Below are 18,685 nucleotides of genomic sequence, written 5' to 3' on the forward strand. Positions count from 1 at the left end.
CCCGATCACGGCCAGTTTCAAGGAGCCAAGGCTGGATTTGGAAGGAGGGGCAGAGTTCAGCCCGACCCAGGAAGGAGCTTCCAAAGATTCACAGCCGAGTCACCACAGGGAGCTCTCAGGGGAGGCAGGTGTCCCGTCAGTGGCACTGGGTAAGCCAAGAGTGCTAGTCCCCTGTGAGGATGTTGGGGGCAGTGGTACTCAAGGTGTGCGTGGTCCACACCCAGGGGCGTTTGTGAAGTGTTTCCAGTGCTCAGTGCACACCTTCGATGAATAAATTGCAGCATTTATAAATCTCTACTTTTCTTCTTTGTTCTTCATATATTTATTAAATCATGTGTGTGGAATCTAAAAATGGATTTTGTATATGAAATATCCTTTGAAAGTTTTTCTTAGTAGTTCATTTTATTTGACTAAAGTTTAAAACTGTGTTGGAAAATAAAAACAGGTCCTGTAAAACACAATTTTTTCTAAGGAAACCCTGTGTAGAAGTCAACAAGGGGAGAGTTGAATTCCACCTCCTCTGAGAACTTTTATTTTCTTTTTGGTGAGGAAGATTAACCCTGAGCTAACATCTGTTGCCAATCCTCCTCTTTTTGCTGAGGAGGATTGGCCCTGAGCTAACATCCACAGCCATCTTCCTCTACTTTATATGTGGGACGCCTGGCACAGCATGGCTTGACAAGCTGTGTGTCAGTCCGCGCCCCGGATCCGAACCTGCAAACCCTGGGCCACTGAAGCTGAGTGTGTGAGTTTAACCGCTATGCCACCAGGCCAGCCCCTCCTCTGAGAACTTTGGAAGCCTAACATCACCCAGGACTGAAGTTTGGCTGGGGATCCCAGCCAAAGCGGAGAAGTTTCTATGCCCTCAACACTTACAGTGAGAGCAGAGGGGAACCTGTGTCTGCCTGAGCGCTTCTGTCACCTGGGTGACACTTTCATTTTCAGCTGAGAAACTGAAGCTCAGAGAGGGATCCTGACTTGCTTCAGGCAGTCGGTTTGTTAGGGGCCAGGATTTGGGTCCAGAACCCAGGTCTCTGCATGTCCTGTCCAACCCCCCACCCCAGCCGTGATGGGTGTGAAGTCCCTTATTTCCAAGACACACAGAGGAAAACAGAGCCAGAATACAGTCAACAACTTTTATTAGAACTCAGAGATTTCACAGACACAGGAACGCTGAAAACGAGTCATGGTTGAATAAAAAAAATTCTCCACACGCAAGTTTGTGTGTGTTTGTATATGTACATGTATGTGTTGCTCTATTTCCCTGTGCAGTGGTCTCTCCCCGATTTCAGGCCTAGATTCTTTATTCCTCTGATGCCCCTTTGCACATTCAGCCCTGGGGATATGTGGCGCAGCCCACTGGACAGCAGGGATGGCAGCAGCCTGGGGAAGAGAGGACAGAGTGAGGGGTCAAAGCAGACATTACCTGGAACCTCCCTTCCCAACAGCAGGCCTGGCACCAGCTCTGCCCCCAGCCTCCAAGGACCCTGAGTTTAGGATGGCATGCTCTGTCCCCAGGCAATTGGTTGAACCCACCGGAACCAGGCTCCTTTGGACATTCTGCTGCGGCAGTAGCACTCGCAGGCGCAGGCGCAGGCGCTCTCTGCAAGGAAGAGAAAGCCGGGCAGTGAGCACTGGGGTGAGGCAGGAGATACAGCAGTGGGCCCACAGATGCTTCCTGCTCAGGGCGGGGTCAGACGGGGGAGCTCCTGTCCCACTCAGGGCCGGGGGAAGCCTCACCCCGCCTTCTCTTCCCACAGGCCAGGATGGGCAGATGCTCTCCTGTTCTGACCCCACAGGGCCTTACGGCTGAGCCCAGAAGAGGCGATGTCCCCTGCCTCCCAGCCAGCACAGGCAACTCAGACGCCTGGACAGAGCCCTGGGGCTGGGCACACAAGCCCCCTGACCGCCTGGGTGATGTGGAGCAGGGCAGCCTTGAGCCTCAGGCCTCTCCCCTCTGACACGCAAGCTGCTGGGAGGATGGAAGTGCGCTAAAGGGCCGTTTAGGCGCCAGGTCAGGCTGAAAGCACAGACGTGCAAACTGAAGGAGTCCACCTCAGCTCAAACTCAAAACACTGCCTCCTCCACCCCAAGGACAGCGTCTCCTGCTTCAGAAAGGGGCGTCCTAAGGCCCAAAGCCCGTTGTCCCTTACCACAGTAATCGTCCTCCAGGTCCTCCTCAAGCTCAGGTGAGGCCGAAGTTTTAAAGCTCGTCATGATGGTGCACTGGGGCTGCTGGAAGGCGTGGTGGTGCCTAGGCGCCCGCGTCCTGACTTTATAGATAGAGGAGGCGGCACCGGCGCAAAGGCCCCGCCCCGTTCCTTGCAGCCCGTCCGGGGGAGGCCGCGCGGCCCGCAGCGTCCCTGGGCGCAGGATCCCCCCAGAGCAGCTGGCACCGGGGCGCAGCGCGGCGGCGGCCCTTTGGCGCCCGATCGCGTGGAGGGGCTTGTGTTGCGGGTGGCACACGGTGTCTCAGCCTCCTTTGTCGCCCCTGTCTCAATTTTCCCGAGGGGCCGCCACCCCCGTCCCCACGTGTTCCTGGAACACAGACCCTGAGTCCTCGCCAGTCTTCCCCACCCTCCGCCCCCAGTGCCCTTGTCCCCAGGTTCGCCCTTTCCCGGAACCACTGTGCAACCGCAGGCTCCTGCTCAAGTCTCTGGCTTGTCTGGAGCCGGGGAGTTGTGTGCAGAGACTGGACGTGGATGTGACCTCCCCTCTGCATCCCCACCCTCCCACTCCAGGCCTTACCTGTCGGGGTCCCCACAATGCTCCTTAGGCTGCATGTCTCCTGGACACAGCCACGCGGCCAGCACAGGCCTCTGCCTCCCTCCCCTCCTTCCCTTCTCCACCACTGAGGGGATGGATGGGCACGTTTGTCCCAGGGACTCCTTTACCTCAACTCCCCAGGGGCTGTCCTCAGTGCAGCAGGTGCACCCTCCTGCAGGAGGGAGGTTCCCTAAGCGTGGGATGCCCCCAGGGAAGGGGTCATTTTAGGTGGTGGGCAGACTCGGGCATTCAAGAACCAAGCCAGGAGAGTGGGTGTTTTCCTCTCCGTCTTCCTGACAATCCCCTCACACTGAGTCTGTGCCAGCCCTGGTTTAACCACTTGCCCCCTTTGAACCTTCACAACAGCTAAAGGGGAATACTAGTCAGGAGCCCGTTTCCCAAAGGCCAAACTCCACATGGCACAGACCCAGGGTCACAGTCCTGGGAAGCAGTGTCCTGGGTCTGATTCCAGTCATTTCCCACAGGGAAGAGAGAGTCCCTGAGGAAGCTTCTCTCTGGCCCAGAGGTGAGTCTTCAGCAGCTCCCCACTGCCCCAGGATCAATCCTGGGAGGGACAGAAGCTATGGGAAAGGAATGTGGATGTGAATCTGTGGCTCCCTTCTATGTCTGGAAGTCAACAGAATCTCATTTTCAGTAGCAGTAAAGAGTTTGCCTTTCTTATAAGTATACTTAAGTAAATAGAAATCATTTAAAAGAAAATGTTAAGCAAAATGCTGTTGCAGATGACAGCAGAAAGGGCAGGCATCCTTCCGTATCTGTTTTGAGGACACGGACTGTCTTGTTCACGGCTTTCTATCCCCAGTGCCCATCCCCCTCTCGTGAGACGAGAGCATGACCCTCTCTGGGCAACTGGTCACCTGCTCCCTCGCTTCATGAGGGCTACATAGGACACACAGCCGGGACACCAGGCCTGGTTTATCTGTCTGGAAGTAGAAAAATGTCTCCCCTACTAGACATGATAATAAAATAAAATAACAAAAACAATAAAATAATAAAACAAATAATAAATAATAAAAAACAATAAAAATAAAAGAATAAAATAAAAGACAATAAAATAATAGCTAATAGTATAGATTTCTCTCTGTGTGGATTCTCTCTGTGTATTCAATCATGTAACGCAAAGACCCAGATGCTGTTATTTTGCCCTTTGTACAGTGGAGGAGACTCAGCCACAGAGAAGTTTTGTCATGGGGCTAAAAGTGACACAGGTTGGGTGTGCACTCACGCAGGCTGACTGCAGCATCGTGCCCTCTCTCACCACCCTCCACCACCACTTCGCATGAAAGACAAGGACACAGAACACCTGGCCCAGAGGCCTCAGTGGGAAGAGCACTGAGCTGGCAGTCTGATCCCCATGTGTAGCTCTGTGACCTTTCTGGACCTCAGTTTCCCATCTCCCAACTGAGGGCAAAGTGAGTCTATCTCCAAGGGCCCTTCCAGCTTTGGACTGCAATAGGCACAATGTAGCATCCAGGGACATCTTCATCAGCCAGCTGTGGCCAGGGGTAAGGCCAGCTGTAACACAGCTTCCTTCATCCCTTTCTTTTCAAGCCATGTGACCTTGGGCAAGTTGCTTCACCTCTTGAAGATGGCACAACCACTCCAACCCCTTCATGTTTGCTGTCTCAGTCATTGGGTCCTGTGAAAATCAAAAGACATGAGGGGTGGGAAAGGCTTTTGTGTCTGTCCTAATGCTGTTGCAGCCTCTTGTCCCAGGGGGCTTATTGCAAGTCATCCACACTCCCCTTGGCACTGGATCAGCAAGGTTCCAATCCCATCTCCTGCCTCCAGTCCGAGTCATGCTTCCAAAGCAATGAGCCTTTCCTCAGGAACTTGTTGATAATTCAACACGATACTGTCTCCAAGAAAGGCACTGCGAACAGAATAACCATAATGGACACTGTTCATTAAGTCCTAGCTCACAAGCAGGACACTGTCTCATTTCATGCTCCATACTTAGATCACCTCTTCTTTTTACGTATGAGGTAACAGAGGCTCAGAGGTTGAGTGCCTGTCCAGGTCCCACGAACAGGAAGAGGACTAGTGGGCTGTGGACCAGGCCTGCCTGACACCCACCCCCAGGCACTCAGCGCAGCCTGGTTTCTGAAATCCCTTCTTCACACGCCCAGGGCGCCTCTGGGCAAGCAAGGTCCAGACTCCTGGGCCGGGTGACTCATCTTTCTCTTTGATTGAACATCGAAGAGCAGGTCCCTCCACCAATGGCCAGGAGGACTGATGGTTGGCATGAATTACACATCACTCAGCCCCTCGCTTCTGCCTCATAAACACCACCACTCCCACCCTCCCACTGCAGAATCCACGTCCCCCCTGCTCAGGCAGACATGAGGGGCTTCCTCTGGAACCAGTTCTCAGGGACACTCCCTCTTGCTGAGAATTCGCTGGGCACTTCCCTCCAAGTCCCTGGTCACTTTATCAGTTTCAAGGAGCCAAGGCTGGATTTGGAAGGAGGGGCAGAGTTCAGCCCGACCCAGGGAGGAGCTTCCAAAGATTCAGAGCCGAGTCACCACAGGGATCTCCCAGTGGGTACAAGTGTCCCATCAGGGGCACTGGGCAAGCCAAGAGTGCTGGTCCCCTGTGGGGTTGGTGGTGGCAGTGGTACTCAAGGTGTGCGTGGTCCACACGGGGAGGCATCTGTGAACTGTTTCCAGTGCTCAGTGGACACCTTCAATGAACAAAAGTACAGCGTTTTTTAAATCTCTAGTTTTCTTCTTTGTTCTTCATATATTTATTGAAATTTTGTGTGTTGAATCTAAAAACAGGTTTTATAGAATGTGTCCTTTGGAAGATTTTCTTAGTAATTCATTTTATTTGGCCAGAGTTTAAATCTGTGTTAGAAAATACAAACAGGACCTTTAACAGCGTTTTAGAAGCAGGCCCCGTGTAGAAGTCACACAAGTGGGGAGTTGAATTCCAGCCGCTCTGAGGACTTTGGAAGCCTCACATCACTCAGGACTGAAGTTTGGCAGAGGATCCCCAGACAATGAACATGAGAAACAGAGAAGTTTCTATGCCCTCAACACTTACAGTGGGAATAGAGGGGAACCTGTGTCTGCCCCGTGCCCTTCTGTCACCTGGACAATGCTTTCATTTTCAGCTGAGAAACTGAAGCTCAGAGAGGGATCCTGACTTGCTTCAGGCACTCGGTTTGTTAGGGTCCAGTATTTGGGTCCAGAACCCAGGTCTCTGCACCTCCAGTCCAACCCCCACCCCAGCCGTGATGGGCATGGAGTCCCTTATTTCCAAGACAGGCAGAGGAAAACAGAGCCAGAATACAGTCAACAACGTTTATTAGAGCTCACAGATTTCATAGACACAGGAATGTTGCAAACAGGTCAGGAGTGTATGAAACGATGTGTAAAAATGCAGGGGTGTGTGTGTTTGTGTGTGTATGTGTACGTGTTGCTCTGTTTCCGTCGGGAGCAGGCTCTCCCCGACTTCAGGCGCAGCAGCTGCACTTGTCCGATGCCCCTTTGCAGATGCAGGTCTGGGCACACCTGGCACAGCCCACGGGGCAGCAGGAGCAGCAGCCTGGGGAAGACAGGGCAGAGGGAGGGGTCAGAGCAGACATCACTGGGACCTCCCTTCCCAACGCCAGGCCTGGCACAAGCTCTGCCCCCAGCCTCTGAGGACCCTGAGTTTAGGGTGGCGTGCTCTGTCCCCAGGCAATTGATAGACCCTTTGGAAAACATCCACCTAACAGAAAAAGGCTGTTTTGCCCCATTGGAGACCAGGACAGGGCAGACAGCCTGGAGAGGCAGTGACAGGGCCTCTGGGGCAAAAGGCGGCCAGCCCCCCAGAGCCTGAAAATGAAGTGAGGAAAGTCAAGGTCAGAGGGGGGCAAACTCCTGCCAGAGCAGCTCCCAGGAGGGCCGGGGAGCTCTGGGCTGCCTGGACGGACGGGGCTGCACCGGCAGGTCAGAGAAACCACACCACGCTCACTACTTCATGTCCATAGAGCGCTTCAGCCCCTGAGAGCATGAAGAAAGCTGCCTCAGGAGCCAAGAGACCCAGTTCCAGTACCAAGTTGAGAACCCATCTAGCCTCAGATGCCCCATTCTGGAAGGAAGGTTGGGGCTCTGATCCTGAACCGATTGCTGAGGGAAATGGACGCCAGCAAGCAGGCTCCCTGGCCCGCTCCTGCCTGCTGAGCTCTGGGTGCAGTCTCTGACTCAGCCCGGCCCCCAGACCCCCAGAAGGGCCCACACTCACTCCTCTTGCAGGAGGCACATTTGCACTCTTTGCATTTGCAGGAGCCAGGGCAGGTGCAGGATTCACCTGCAAGGAAGAGAAAGCCGGGCAGTGAGCACTGGGGTGAGGCAGGAGATACAGCAGTGGGCCCACAGATGCTTCCTGCTCAGGGCGGGGTCAGACGGGGGAGCTCCTGTCCCACTCAGGGCCGGGGGAAGCCTCACCCCGCCTTCTCTCCCCACAGGCCAGGATGGGCAGATGCTCTCCTGTTCTGACCCCACAGGGCCTTACGGCTGAGCCCAGAAGAGGCAATGTCCCCTGCCTCCCAGCCAGCACAGGCAACTCAGATGCCTGGACAGAGCCCTGGGGCTGGGCACACAAGCCCCCTGACCGCCTGGGTGATGTGGAGCAGGGCAGCCTTGAGCCTCAGGCCTCTCCCCTCTGACACGCAAGCTGCTGGGAGGATGGAAGTGCGCTAAAGGGCCATTTAGGCGCCAGGTCAGGCTGAAAGCACAGATGGGAAAACTGAAGGAGTCCACCTCAGCTCAAATGCAAAATACTCCCTCCTCGAACCCAAGGGAAACTGATTTGTGGCTGAGAAAAGGGCATCCTAAGGCCCAGAGCCGGGTGTCCCTTACCAGAGGACCAGGAGCAGTCGGGGTCTGTTTGGAGCAAGGTGAGGACATTGGTTGAAAGCTGCTGAGGAAGATGCACTTGGGCTGGTGGAAGGCGTGGTCACAGAGCCTAGGAGCCCACCTGCTCCCTTTCTAACCAGAGGAGGAGGCTCTGGCACAAACACCTCACCCCATTCCTTGCACCTTGCCCTGGGGAGACTCCGCGGCCCTCGGTGCCCTCGGTTGATCTGTGTGGACGCGGCCAGGCACAGGATTCTGGGAACGCTAACGGGCTAGGTGTGCAGCCTGGCATTGGACCCTTTAGCTCCCACTGATGTGGAGGGGCTTGTGTGCCGAGAGGCACTTGGTGTCCCAGCCTCCCTGAACGCCCATTTCCCAATTTTCCCCAGGTGGCCACCACCCCCGCCCCCAAGTGTTTCTGGAACTTAGTCCCTGAGCCCTGGCCATCTTTCCTGCTACTGCCCCAACCCACCCCGTTGTCCTCAGGTTCACCCTTTCCTGGAGCCCTGTGCAATGCCCACCTGGTGGTCAGGTCCCTGGCTTGGTGGGGGGTGGGGCAGCGACACAAAGGAGTTGTGGGCAGGAGACCAGCCACCATGTGACCCTCGCCTCCCAGCCCCATTTCTTCTCCCTGTCTGCACACGGGCTGCAGCTGCTTCTCTTCTGTCCACTACAGCAGTGCAGACAGACCTCCACCTCCTCCCTCCTTCCAGTCCCCACCTGACGAGATTTTCGGGCTCATTTGTCTGGGTCCTTTCCATAAATCTCTCTAGTGCTCCCAAAGCCTGCTGGTACTCGCAGTCCAGATGGGACACCCTAAAGAAGGTATCATGGTAGATGAGAGGGAGACCTGACTTCGATAACAGCAAGAAAAGGGGTTGTTTCCCTTCCAACATCCTAACAATGACGCTGAGGGTGAAGGAGTTAAAGTTTCCCTGGATTAGGGTGAAACTGCGCCTTGTTCTCACCAGGTTAACGTGAGAAACAAAATAACCAAAGTTTCTGAGCTTGCCATGCAGAACAGCAGGAGGACCTGATAAGAGAGGAACTTGTTGACAGCCCCCTGCCTGACTAAGCATCTTGCAGGAGCATTCAGAAGTTAAAATGACTGATTGTAAACTTTAGCCAGTCAAAGACTAAGAATTCACTGCGTGCAACACATAGAACAAACAGTCATGCCTGTGCGGGGGACTCTTAGAACTTCAACCCCAAGGCCACATGCTCCCCCTTCCCTACCTAAAACCCCAAATAAAACCCTTACTTGTAGATTTTGGGAGAGTTTGGGATTACAGCATTAGCCCCCTATTCTCCTTGCTCAGCACTTTGCAATAAAATTCCCACTTTCTTCCACTACACCCGGTGTCAGAGATTGGTTTGCTGTGCAACTGGTGAGTGAACTCACTTCAGGTTCAGTATTAAACTTAACACACCCATAAGGTATCCATCACAACTGACAAAAGAATGGAACAAGGTGACGCCTGGACCCCATCGCGCCAGGAGACCAACATCGCTGGACCTCTCTGCACTGCTCATTTTTGCTGTATAACTACCTCAAGATTCTGTAATGTTTGAAGATGATTTTTTTGAGACATTAGTCTGCCATCTTCCCGACTATGCCAGCTAATTGAATTAAAACTTCCTTTCTCAGTCCCTAACTCATTGTGATTAATTGACTCAGATCACCACAAGCAGAGCAAGCCCATTGCTTGGTCACGTTATATGACAGAGACTTGTTAATGGACTCTTAATGGAAACTATGATTAGAGGTATAAGAGTTGATAAAATTCAGATGAGACTTTGTAAGAAAATTGGTATACTTAAATGGGCTTTATGTGAAATGATTGCATCTCTTTGGCCTGATTCTAGATTACGTTAGATTACTATAGATTATGTTGTGGGGATAAACATTGTGTCTGACTGGGGAATGTTTCCCCTGCCTGATGTTGTAAGAGCATATCAATCCACCCTTCAGGCAATGTTAATTAAACATGGTAAAGGAGATCTCACCTTAAAATGGTCATTCTGGGGAACCTCTTTCTCAGAGATGTCCACTTTAAGGGTCGCCCTTAAGAGAGAGAATTCAAAACCTCTGACAATGGAATGCATTCTTTCATTAATATGCAGGGGCTTCTAAAAGACAAAATGACTTCAAAGACAACGCTTAAAAGGATCCTCATGGTGAAAAGAATCTTTAGTAAAAATCTTTGGCCATCTGAACAGGGTCATCTGCCAGAGCCACAGTTTGGGTCCAATCGTTCTTTTGAGTTTTGTACCTGAGACATGGCTAAAATTTTAAAGATCTCTGTTTGTGTTTATCTGTATGTTTGTGTATGTAAGTCTCTCTGTGTATTTGTCTGCCTCCAGATGATCTGATTTCTAAGGAGCTCTATTTCATTGGCTTGAAGTAACTTCTTATATAATTTGATTCTGAATGTAATAGAAACTAGCCCAGATGTCATTCAAGTTAACATGATATAAAATCATCTTTGGTAAATCAGAACTTGTTTAAGTGTGTTGGTTTAATTGAAATAAACATGTTTTCAGAGTTATCAACATTGGATAGGATAAAAACATGTTCTCTCTGTTACAAAACTTGTCAGTAAAACATAATTAGTTAGAATAATAGCTGATTTTGTTTGATGTCTCATGAGGTTTTTGTAGGCAATCTAAATATAATTGTTGAGCACCAGTGAACTAGATAGATGTAAAAAGGATGAAAGTTTTGGGGGAACTTTTTAACAATAATGATGTGTTGTGGTGTATATACTAAAAGATAATGGCTAACTGCTTTAATGTCACATGGAGTTTTTGTAAGTAATCTAAACCTAATTTTTGGGAAGAAATGATTTAGATAGATGAAAATGGGTGAAAATTTTTGGGTGCAATAATTATGTTTTATAGTCTGTATACTGGAAAAACAACTCCCCAAATCTTTTTGGTAACTTGAAACTTTAGAGTTTTGCTAACTTAAGTAAAATGACAGAAATTTATTGACTATCTAGATCATTTCCACATAAGATAAAACATTAGAAATTGATTACTAAGCATACATTTGTCTGCTTTTGGTTTCTTATCTCAGAGAAACGGAAAGAGTCTTAGGTTCATTGATAAACGTGTTTTGTGCATGCAGGAGAATTTTCTATGAGGAAGTACATGTGTCTATATGCAAGGAAAGTGAATTATATGTTTTCAGTAAAGAAGGTATAAAGAACAGAGATTTTTGTTTGTTTTGTTAAGAAAGATAAATTTGCCCTCAAGTACTAGGAAGAAAGAAGGAAAGAAAGCATGGGACAAATTCTGAATGTAAAAAGTAAGTGACAGAAGGTTTGTGGAAGTAAAACCCTGAGGAGTTTTGTGCAACATTTAATCAAGTTGGCTGAGATTACAATGAATGCAGTTAAATGAATGAGTTTCAGTATCAAAAGTATGCTGGGGCAAAATTAGAATCTGGCTTTCACTCCTTCGAAAGGATGATGTTTTTGAACTTTTGGTCTGCTCTTGACAAAGAGATTGAACGGGGTTTTTCACTGTGTTTGAGTAAGTCTACCTATGGGAGAAAAAGTCTCTGCTTTGTTATATAATTTCCTATGTTCAAAACGTCTGAGGTCTCTCTATTAAGGTTCTTTTTTAAATTGTTTAAACCTTCTCTATTTCCCTTTGACATCTTCCATTGCCACCTTGATTGAATGGATAACTAAGCATTGTTTCCTCTTTGAACAAGTGTTTTAAACCCTTTTGATATTTTTGACAAACTACCCCCAAGGTTTGAATCCTGGGTAAAGTCTTTCTTTTGACTTAAAAAGGAATTTTCAGAATTTCCAATGGGCCCTGGGACTTCTCAGCGAATTTGTTATCTCTTTCTATAAAGAGAGATAATAAACTAATTAGACTTATTTGGTATGTTTAAATTACAGGGGAAGCATTGTCAAATAAGTGATGCTAAACCATCTTAGGTTATAGTGTGTGAGTCAATGTTATTAACATAAATGCTTAAAAAATAGTATAACATTCCTAGAATTCTGATCTGCCTTGGTTATCAGTCAGAATTCTCGTTACTATTTCAAAGTGTTATATGTCACAGAAATGGCCAAGCGTCTTTGTCAATTGCCATTTTTGAATGTTTTGTTATTAGCAGACAATTGTGGTTTCACTCTGATGTTTTTGCAGATGTGTTTAATCTTTAGAGAGATTCATGGAAAGGACTCTGACACTTGCTCTAGAATGCAGGTTTCTGATAAAACTTCAGATCATAAAACTGAGCTGGATAGGAAATTACAGAACTCTAATGAAGAAACTGATGGCCTTGTAAAACTCCTAACAGAAGACCAAGATCAAGAATTAATATGATGATCAAGATCAAGAATTAATTATATGAGAATGAATAAATTAATGAGGATGCTGATAATTTTTATGACTTTTCATTTGAAATATTACTGAGTTTTAGTTTTTGTTTTCCAGATTTAAGGAAAAATTTTCTCTTTTCTCTTAAGAAACTATGACTTGTTGCCATTTGTAAGAAGAATTGAAGCATTTATCTTTTCCTCCCCATCTGATCCCTCCAGAACTTGAAAACTCTTCATGAGCGAGTATTCTTATTTTCATGGCACTATAGTTGTTTGCATAAGTTGAATAAGAATCTGTCTCCTCATTGCAGGATACAATTGGAAACACCAGTTAACACGGCCCAGTTTTGACTGGAATGTCATATTTTAGAGAAACGTGCAAAAACTCAGATATGACCAAACAGCTTTAAGGGACAAAGATTGACCTTATGGAACAAATAAAACCACTTGGAAATATGGGTGTGGTAACTTGCTTACAGGGTACCCAGCAACCATACCAGGTGAGTAAAGAAGGTCACTTCCCTGGCAGGTGCAAGAAACTCAGGTTATTTTGGGGACCTCAAAAAGAGAGGAATTAGCCCAAATCGGTATGCATTGCTGGCAGAGTGTGATGACAAGTCCTTGGCTTGGCTTTTCTGTCCTGAAGGGGCCTTTAAAGTTCAATGTGAGGGCCGGCCCCGTGGCTTAGCGGTTAAGTGTGCACACTCCACTACTGGCTGCCCGGGTTCGGATCCCAGGCGCGCACTGACACACCATTTGTCCGGCCACACTCAGGCCACGTCCCACATACAGCAACTAGAAGGATGTGCAGCTATGACATACAACTATCTACTGGGGCTTTGGGGAGAGAAAAAAAAAAGGAGGAGGATTGGCAATAGATGTTAGCTCAGAGCCGGTCTTCCTCAGCAAAAAGAGGAGGATTAGCACGGATGTTAGCTCAGGGCTGATCTTCCTCACAATAAATAAATAAATAAATAAATAAATAAATAAATAAATAAATAAAAAGTTCAATCTGAGATTCCTTATGAAAAGTTCCAGCAAAGCAGATTTAAAAGACCCTATGTGATCAATTGCTATTCTTATGAAAATAGTTGGGCCAAGTTTATTGAAACTATATTTATTTTGTGAACCAATGAGTCTTAATTTAGCTATCTTTGGTAAAAATGAGGTTGATTTCAGAGAGAAAAATTATATTTCATTAGAAACTATTACACATTTGTGGATATTGGATTCTCATTCTGTTAATTATCTTTGAGGGTTTTGTTTTCTATTGACAAACTGAAGCTGGAAAACTTAATTTAAATGCAAGATAGAACAGCATGATAGCCCATGTTTGGAAGATCTTCATGTCTATTGCTGTATAAGCCACTCAAATAGTTTACCTGAGCACCCAAAGACATCATCAGAGACATTTCAAACTGCAAAAGATGCTTTGACCCTGACATCTAGAAATCTTCTTGACTTGCCATCCATTGGGCTCAGGAATTAATTTATAATTTGCTCCCACCATTAGCCTTGTTTTCTTTTTCTTTCTCTATAAATGCTTCTTGTTAAATATCTGGTTACTTGCTCGCACAATATAGGCCTATCTTTGGGAAACCTTTCCTATGTTCTAGAGATGATCTGAAAGACCAAGAGAGAACTCAAATTAAGGAACTAGACACTGTCAGATGTTGCTCTGCACAATCTTTTTCATGGAGACTCTGTCCTATTAAATTCCTGTAAACACAAGCATCCAGAAGATCAATTCCATCCCCACTGGATGGGACCATACATGAAATGCCACAGGGAATGGGAACCATGCCACAGAAGAACATCACAACCAGGGTCACCCAAACCTTGGCTGACTTCTTACTCTAGACACTGACTTCTCCAAATGGACAAATGAACCTCTGATAGACCTCAAGTTGCTGTAGAGAAGATGGTCTCCTAAAGATATGTAATAAATGACTCCCGGGTTCTTACCTTACTTGTTGGACTATTAGACAGCAGGCTACTTGGCTACATCAGATTTCACTTCAGGTTAGCTTCTTCTTCTTGACTTCTTTTTGACTTCTTCTATTTTTTTGTTCCATATGATGTTTAATAGGAAATTTTGAGAATTCCAAATGGTCAATTAAAAATCTGTCCCCCAAAAGATTGGTGAATATGACTTTACACCTTCCCATATGAGTCAACAGAAGCAATTTTCTTGTATTTGCTTTTTGCTCCCTTTTATTTTACCCATCTGGAAGGACACAGCCTCCACAATACATGCACAGTATACCTACAGAGAGAAAGATAAGTAATATGCTTCCTCCACTTCCGGCAGAAATTGACTTGCATTTTTAGGAAATTTGGATAAAATTAGACCACTGTCCTACCTAGTCATGCTTACACAATAGATTCCTATGCAATAAGACTTGAGGTAGAGCTTGCTTTTTTTTTTTCTTTTTTTAATTGTGAAATTTTTGTTGTACATTATCGTTAATCAGTCACCATATAAGTGCATCCCTCCACCTCTTGTGCACACCCTCCCACCCTCCTAGCTCCTGGTAACGACCAAACAGTTCTATCTGTCCGTGTGTTTGTTCATCTTCCACATATGAGTGAAATCGTGCACTGTTTATCTTTCTGTTTCTGGCCTATTTCACTTAACATAATACCCTCCAGGTCCATCCATGTTGTCATAAATGGGATGATTTTGTCTTTTTTATGGCTGAGTAGTATTCCATGGTATATATATACCACATCTTTATCCAATCATCAGTTGAGGGACATTTGGGTTTCTTCCATGTCTTGGCTATAGTGAATAATGCTGCAATGAACATAGGGGTGCATAAGCCTCTTTGGATTGTTGATTTCAGGTTCGTTGGGTAGATACCAAGTAGTGGGATAGCTGAATCATAGGGTGTTTCTATTTTTAATTTTTTGAGGAATTTCCATACTGTTTTCCATGGAGACTGCACTAGTTTGCATTCCCACCAGCAGTGGATTAGGGTTCCCATTTCTCCACAGCCTCTCCAGCATTTTTTGTTTTTTGTCTTGGTGATTATAGCCATTCTAACAGGTGTAAGATGACATATTAGTGTGGTTTTGATTTGCATTTCCCTGATGATTAGTGATGTTGAGCGTCTTTTCATATGCCTATTGGCCATCTGTATATCTTCTTTGGAGAAGTGTCTGTTCATTTCCTCTGCCTATTTTTTGGTTGGGTTGTTTGTTTTTGTGTTATTCAGTTGTCTGAGTTCTTTATGTATTATGGAGATTAATCTCTTGTCAGATATATGGTTTGCAAACGTTTTTTCCCAGCTGGTGTGTTCCCTATCCATTTTGATCCTGGTTTAATTTGCCTTGTAGAAGCTCTTTAATCTGATGAAGTCCCACTTGTTTATTTTTTCTTTTGTTTCCCTTTCTGAGTAGACACAGAATTCAAAAAGTCAAAATTCATTCCCTACATGGCTGATGACGAGTAGTGTACTACCTATATTTTCCTCCAGGAGTTTTATAGTTTCAAGTCTCACCTTCAGGTCTTTGATCTATTTTGAGTTAATTTTTGTGTATGGTGAAAGATGGTGGTCTACTTTCATTCTTTTGCCAGTGGCTGTCCAGTTTTCCCAGCACCATTTATTGAAGAGACTTTCCTTTCTCCACTGTATGTCCTTAGTTCCTTTGTCAAAGATTAGCTGCCCATAGATATGATGTTTTATTTCTGGACTTTCAATTCTGTTCCTTTGATCTGTGTGTCTGTTTTTCTACCAGTACCATGCTATTTTAATTACTATCGATTTGTAGTATGTTTTGAAGTCAGGGATTGTGATGCCTCCAGCCTTGTTCTTCCTTTTCAGGACTGCTTCAGCTATATGGGGTCTTTTGTTGCCCCATATGAATGTTAGTATTCTTTGTTCTATTTCTGTGAAGAATGTCCTTGGGGTTCTGATTGGGATTGCATTGAATCTGTAGATTGCTTTAGGTAGTATGGACATTTTAACTATGTTTATTCTTACAATCCAAGTGCATGGAATATTTTTCCATTTCTTCATGTCATCATTGATTTCACTCAGTGATGTCTTATAATTTTCATTGTATAGGTCTTTCACTTCCTTGGTTAAATTTACTCCCAGATATTTTATTCTGTTTGTTGTAATTGTAAATGGGATTGTCTTCTTGAGTTCTCTGTTAGTTTGTTGTTGGTATATAGAAATGCAACTGATTTCTGTAAGTCGATTTTGTACCCTGCCACTTGGCTGTAGTTGTTGATTATTTCTAACAGTTTTCCAATGGATTCTTTAGGTTTTCTATATATAAGACCATGTCATCTGCAAACGGCGACAGTTCACTTATTCATTGCCTATTTGGATTCCTTTTATTCCTTTTTCTTGCCTAATTGCTCCGGCCAGAACCTCCAGTACTGTGAAGAATAAGAGTGGCAAGAGTGGACACACTTGTCTTGTCCCTGTTTTCAGAGGGATGGCTTTCAGTTTTTCCCCATTGAGTATGATGTTGGCTGTGGGTTTGTCACATATGGCCTTTATTATGTTAAGATACTTTCCTTCTATACCCATTTTGTTGAGAGTTTTAATCATAAATGGATGTTGGATCTTGTCAAAAGCCTTCTCTGCATCTATTGAGATGATCATATGGTTTTTACTCCTTGTTTTGTTCATGTGGTGTATCACATTGATTGATTTGCAGATGTTGAACCATCCCTGTGTCCCTGGTATAAATCCCACTTGATCATGGTGTATGATCTTTTTAATGTATTGCTGTGTTCGGTTCCAATATTTTGTTGAGGATTTTTGCACGGATATTGCTTGTAGTTTTCCTTCTTAGTATTGTCTTTGCCTGGCTTTGGTATCAGGGTGATGTTGGCCTCGTAGAATGAGTTAGGAAGTGGTCCATCTTCCTCTATTTTTTGGAATAGTTTGAGAAGGATAGGTATTAAGTTTTCTTTGAATATTTGGTAAAATTTTCCAGAGAAGCCATCCAGTCCTGGACTTTTATTTTTTGGGAGGTTTTTGATTACTGTTTCAATCTCATTACTTGTTATCCCTTCTTCTTCTTCTTCTTGACATCAGATTTCACTTCAGGTTACAGATCCTAACCTTGATTGGTCTACAGGCCTCTTCTCTTGGATTACCCAAGGATTAAGGTCCATTATGGAGGGAATGCTAAGATTTGGGCGATCTATTCTGTTAATATGTGTGGTTGTCTATGTAATTATAAAATGTGGACGTAAGTGTTGTTCCAAAGCCATTGAACAGAGTACTAAAATATTAGTCATGCAGAACATACCTCTCTCTCCCCCACCTAGTGCCAAAGAATATTTTAAAATAAAGGTAGAACTATTTCATTCCTTTGACCTTGAATTTTGCCCTTTCACAGCAGGAAGCAGCTGGAGCAGTCTTCGCCCCCATTCCCCAAGATTAAGGAATGATTCGATAGAGTGCAGATTGAACCTGAGGATGAAGGAGTTAAAATTTTCCTGGATTACGGTGAAACTGTGTCTTGTCCCCACCAGGTAAATGGGGGAAACAAAATAACCAGAGTTTCTGATCTCACCTTGCAGAACACCAGGAGGACCACTGATAAGAGAGGAACTTGCTGACAGCCCCCCGCCTGACTAAGCATCTTGCAGGAGCATTCAGAAGCTAAAATGACTGATTGTAAGCTTTAGCTGTCAAGACTAAAAATCCACTACATGCCACATATAGAACAGATAGTAACGCCTGTGTGGAGGACTCTTAGAATTTCAGCCACCAAGGACACATGCTCCCCCTCCCCTACCTAAAACCCCAAATAAAATCCCTTGCTCTCAGATTTTCAGAAAGTTAAGGATTACGGTGTTAGCTGCCTGTTCTCCTTGCTCAGCTCTTTGCAATAAAATTCCTACTTACTTTCCCTACACCTGGTGTCAGAGATTGGCTTGCTGCATGACTGGTGAGCAAACTCACTTCAGGTTCGGTATCAAATTTGGCGACCCAGATGGGACATAGTCCCTAGTGGACGTCTTGCCTGTGGCACACCGGCCTTGGGCAAAGAGCCTGCCTTGGAGCTGTCCTGCAGCTGCCTGAGCCCTTTGTCTCAGGGACAGCCCCGAGCGATTGGCTGCTGACCAGACGTCGTTGGCCCACGGCCCTTTTGTTTTTGGTGGAGGAAGAAACTAGGTTCAGGACTTGGGAAGACATCTCTTGTAAGTAGCAGGCAGTTTTTGTTTTTGTCTTTGCGCTAACCCTTTCCAACAGGACCGGCTGGAAATAATGGGTAATCAGAGCTTTAGTACACTTGCAGCCCTTGGGCTCCATTTGTTTTGGTTTGCAATGGATGTTCTTTAGTGGAGTTTCCTCATTATAACTGACTGAAGTCTTAGTGTTCCCTTCATTTGTTTACCTCTGTTTCAGGGGTTTTTGTTCCAGGTTACTGGAGTTTGTTCCAGACGAGGGGAGGGGCGCTGATTTGTTGAAAGGACTAAAGGTTTTTCATTCACAGAGGAACACTTTGGCCCCATTTGTTTTCATATGTGTGTTTGCGTGTGAGTGTGTGTGTGTGTGTGTGTGTGTGTGTGTACAGTGCCTTAACAGGAAATTCAGATTCCGTTCCCAGGGGCAGCCCTCTAGGTTGCATATTGCAAAATTGGAATGTTTTCAATTATGAACCTTTGAAAAAGAAGATAAAGCCAGGAGACAGAAATCACAATGAGAAATCTGACCAACAATCATTTGGGGCAATGGT

General features: G+C 45.9%; 1 long non-coding RNA gene and 1 pseudogene across 1 annotated transcript; both read right to left on the reverse strand.

Moving 5' to 3' along the window:
- Positions 1 to 1,128: 1,128 nt before the first annotated feature.
- Positions 1,129 to 2,247, reverse strand: LOC147913134 (uncharacterized). Its single transcript, XR_015549189.1, has 3 exons — positions 2,154 to 2,247; positions 1,537 to 1,603; positions 1,129 to 1,383 (listed from the first exon to the last, which is right to left on the reverse strand). It is a non-coding gene; the product is annotated as an uncharacterized LOC147913134 (long non-coding RNA).
- Positions 2,248 to 6,202: 3,955 nt separating this feature from the next.
- LOC147913135 (metallothionein-2 pseudogene) lies at positions 6,203 to 8,003 on the reverse strand (annotated as a pseudogene).
- Between the last annotated feature and the right edge of the window lie 10,682 nt (positions 8,004 to 18,685).

The sequence above is a fragment of the Ceratotherium simum genome, chromosome 30, assembly GCF_057802395.1.
Source record: "Ceratotherium simum simum isolate JZ-2026a chromosome 30, ASM5780239v1, whole genome shotgun sequence".
NCBI classification, from domain to species: Eukaryota; Metazoa; Chordata; class Mammalia; order Perissodactyla; family Rhinocerotidae; genus Ceratotherium; species Ceratotherium simum.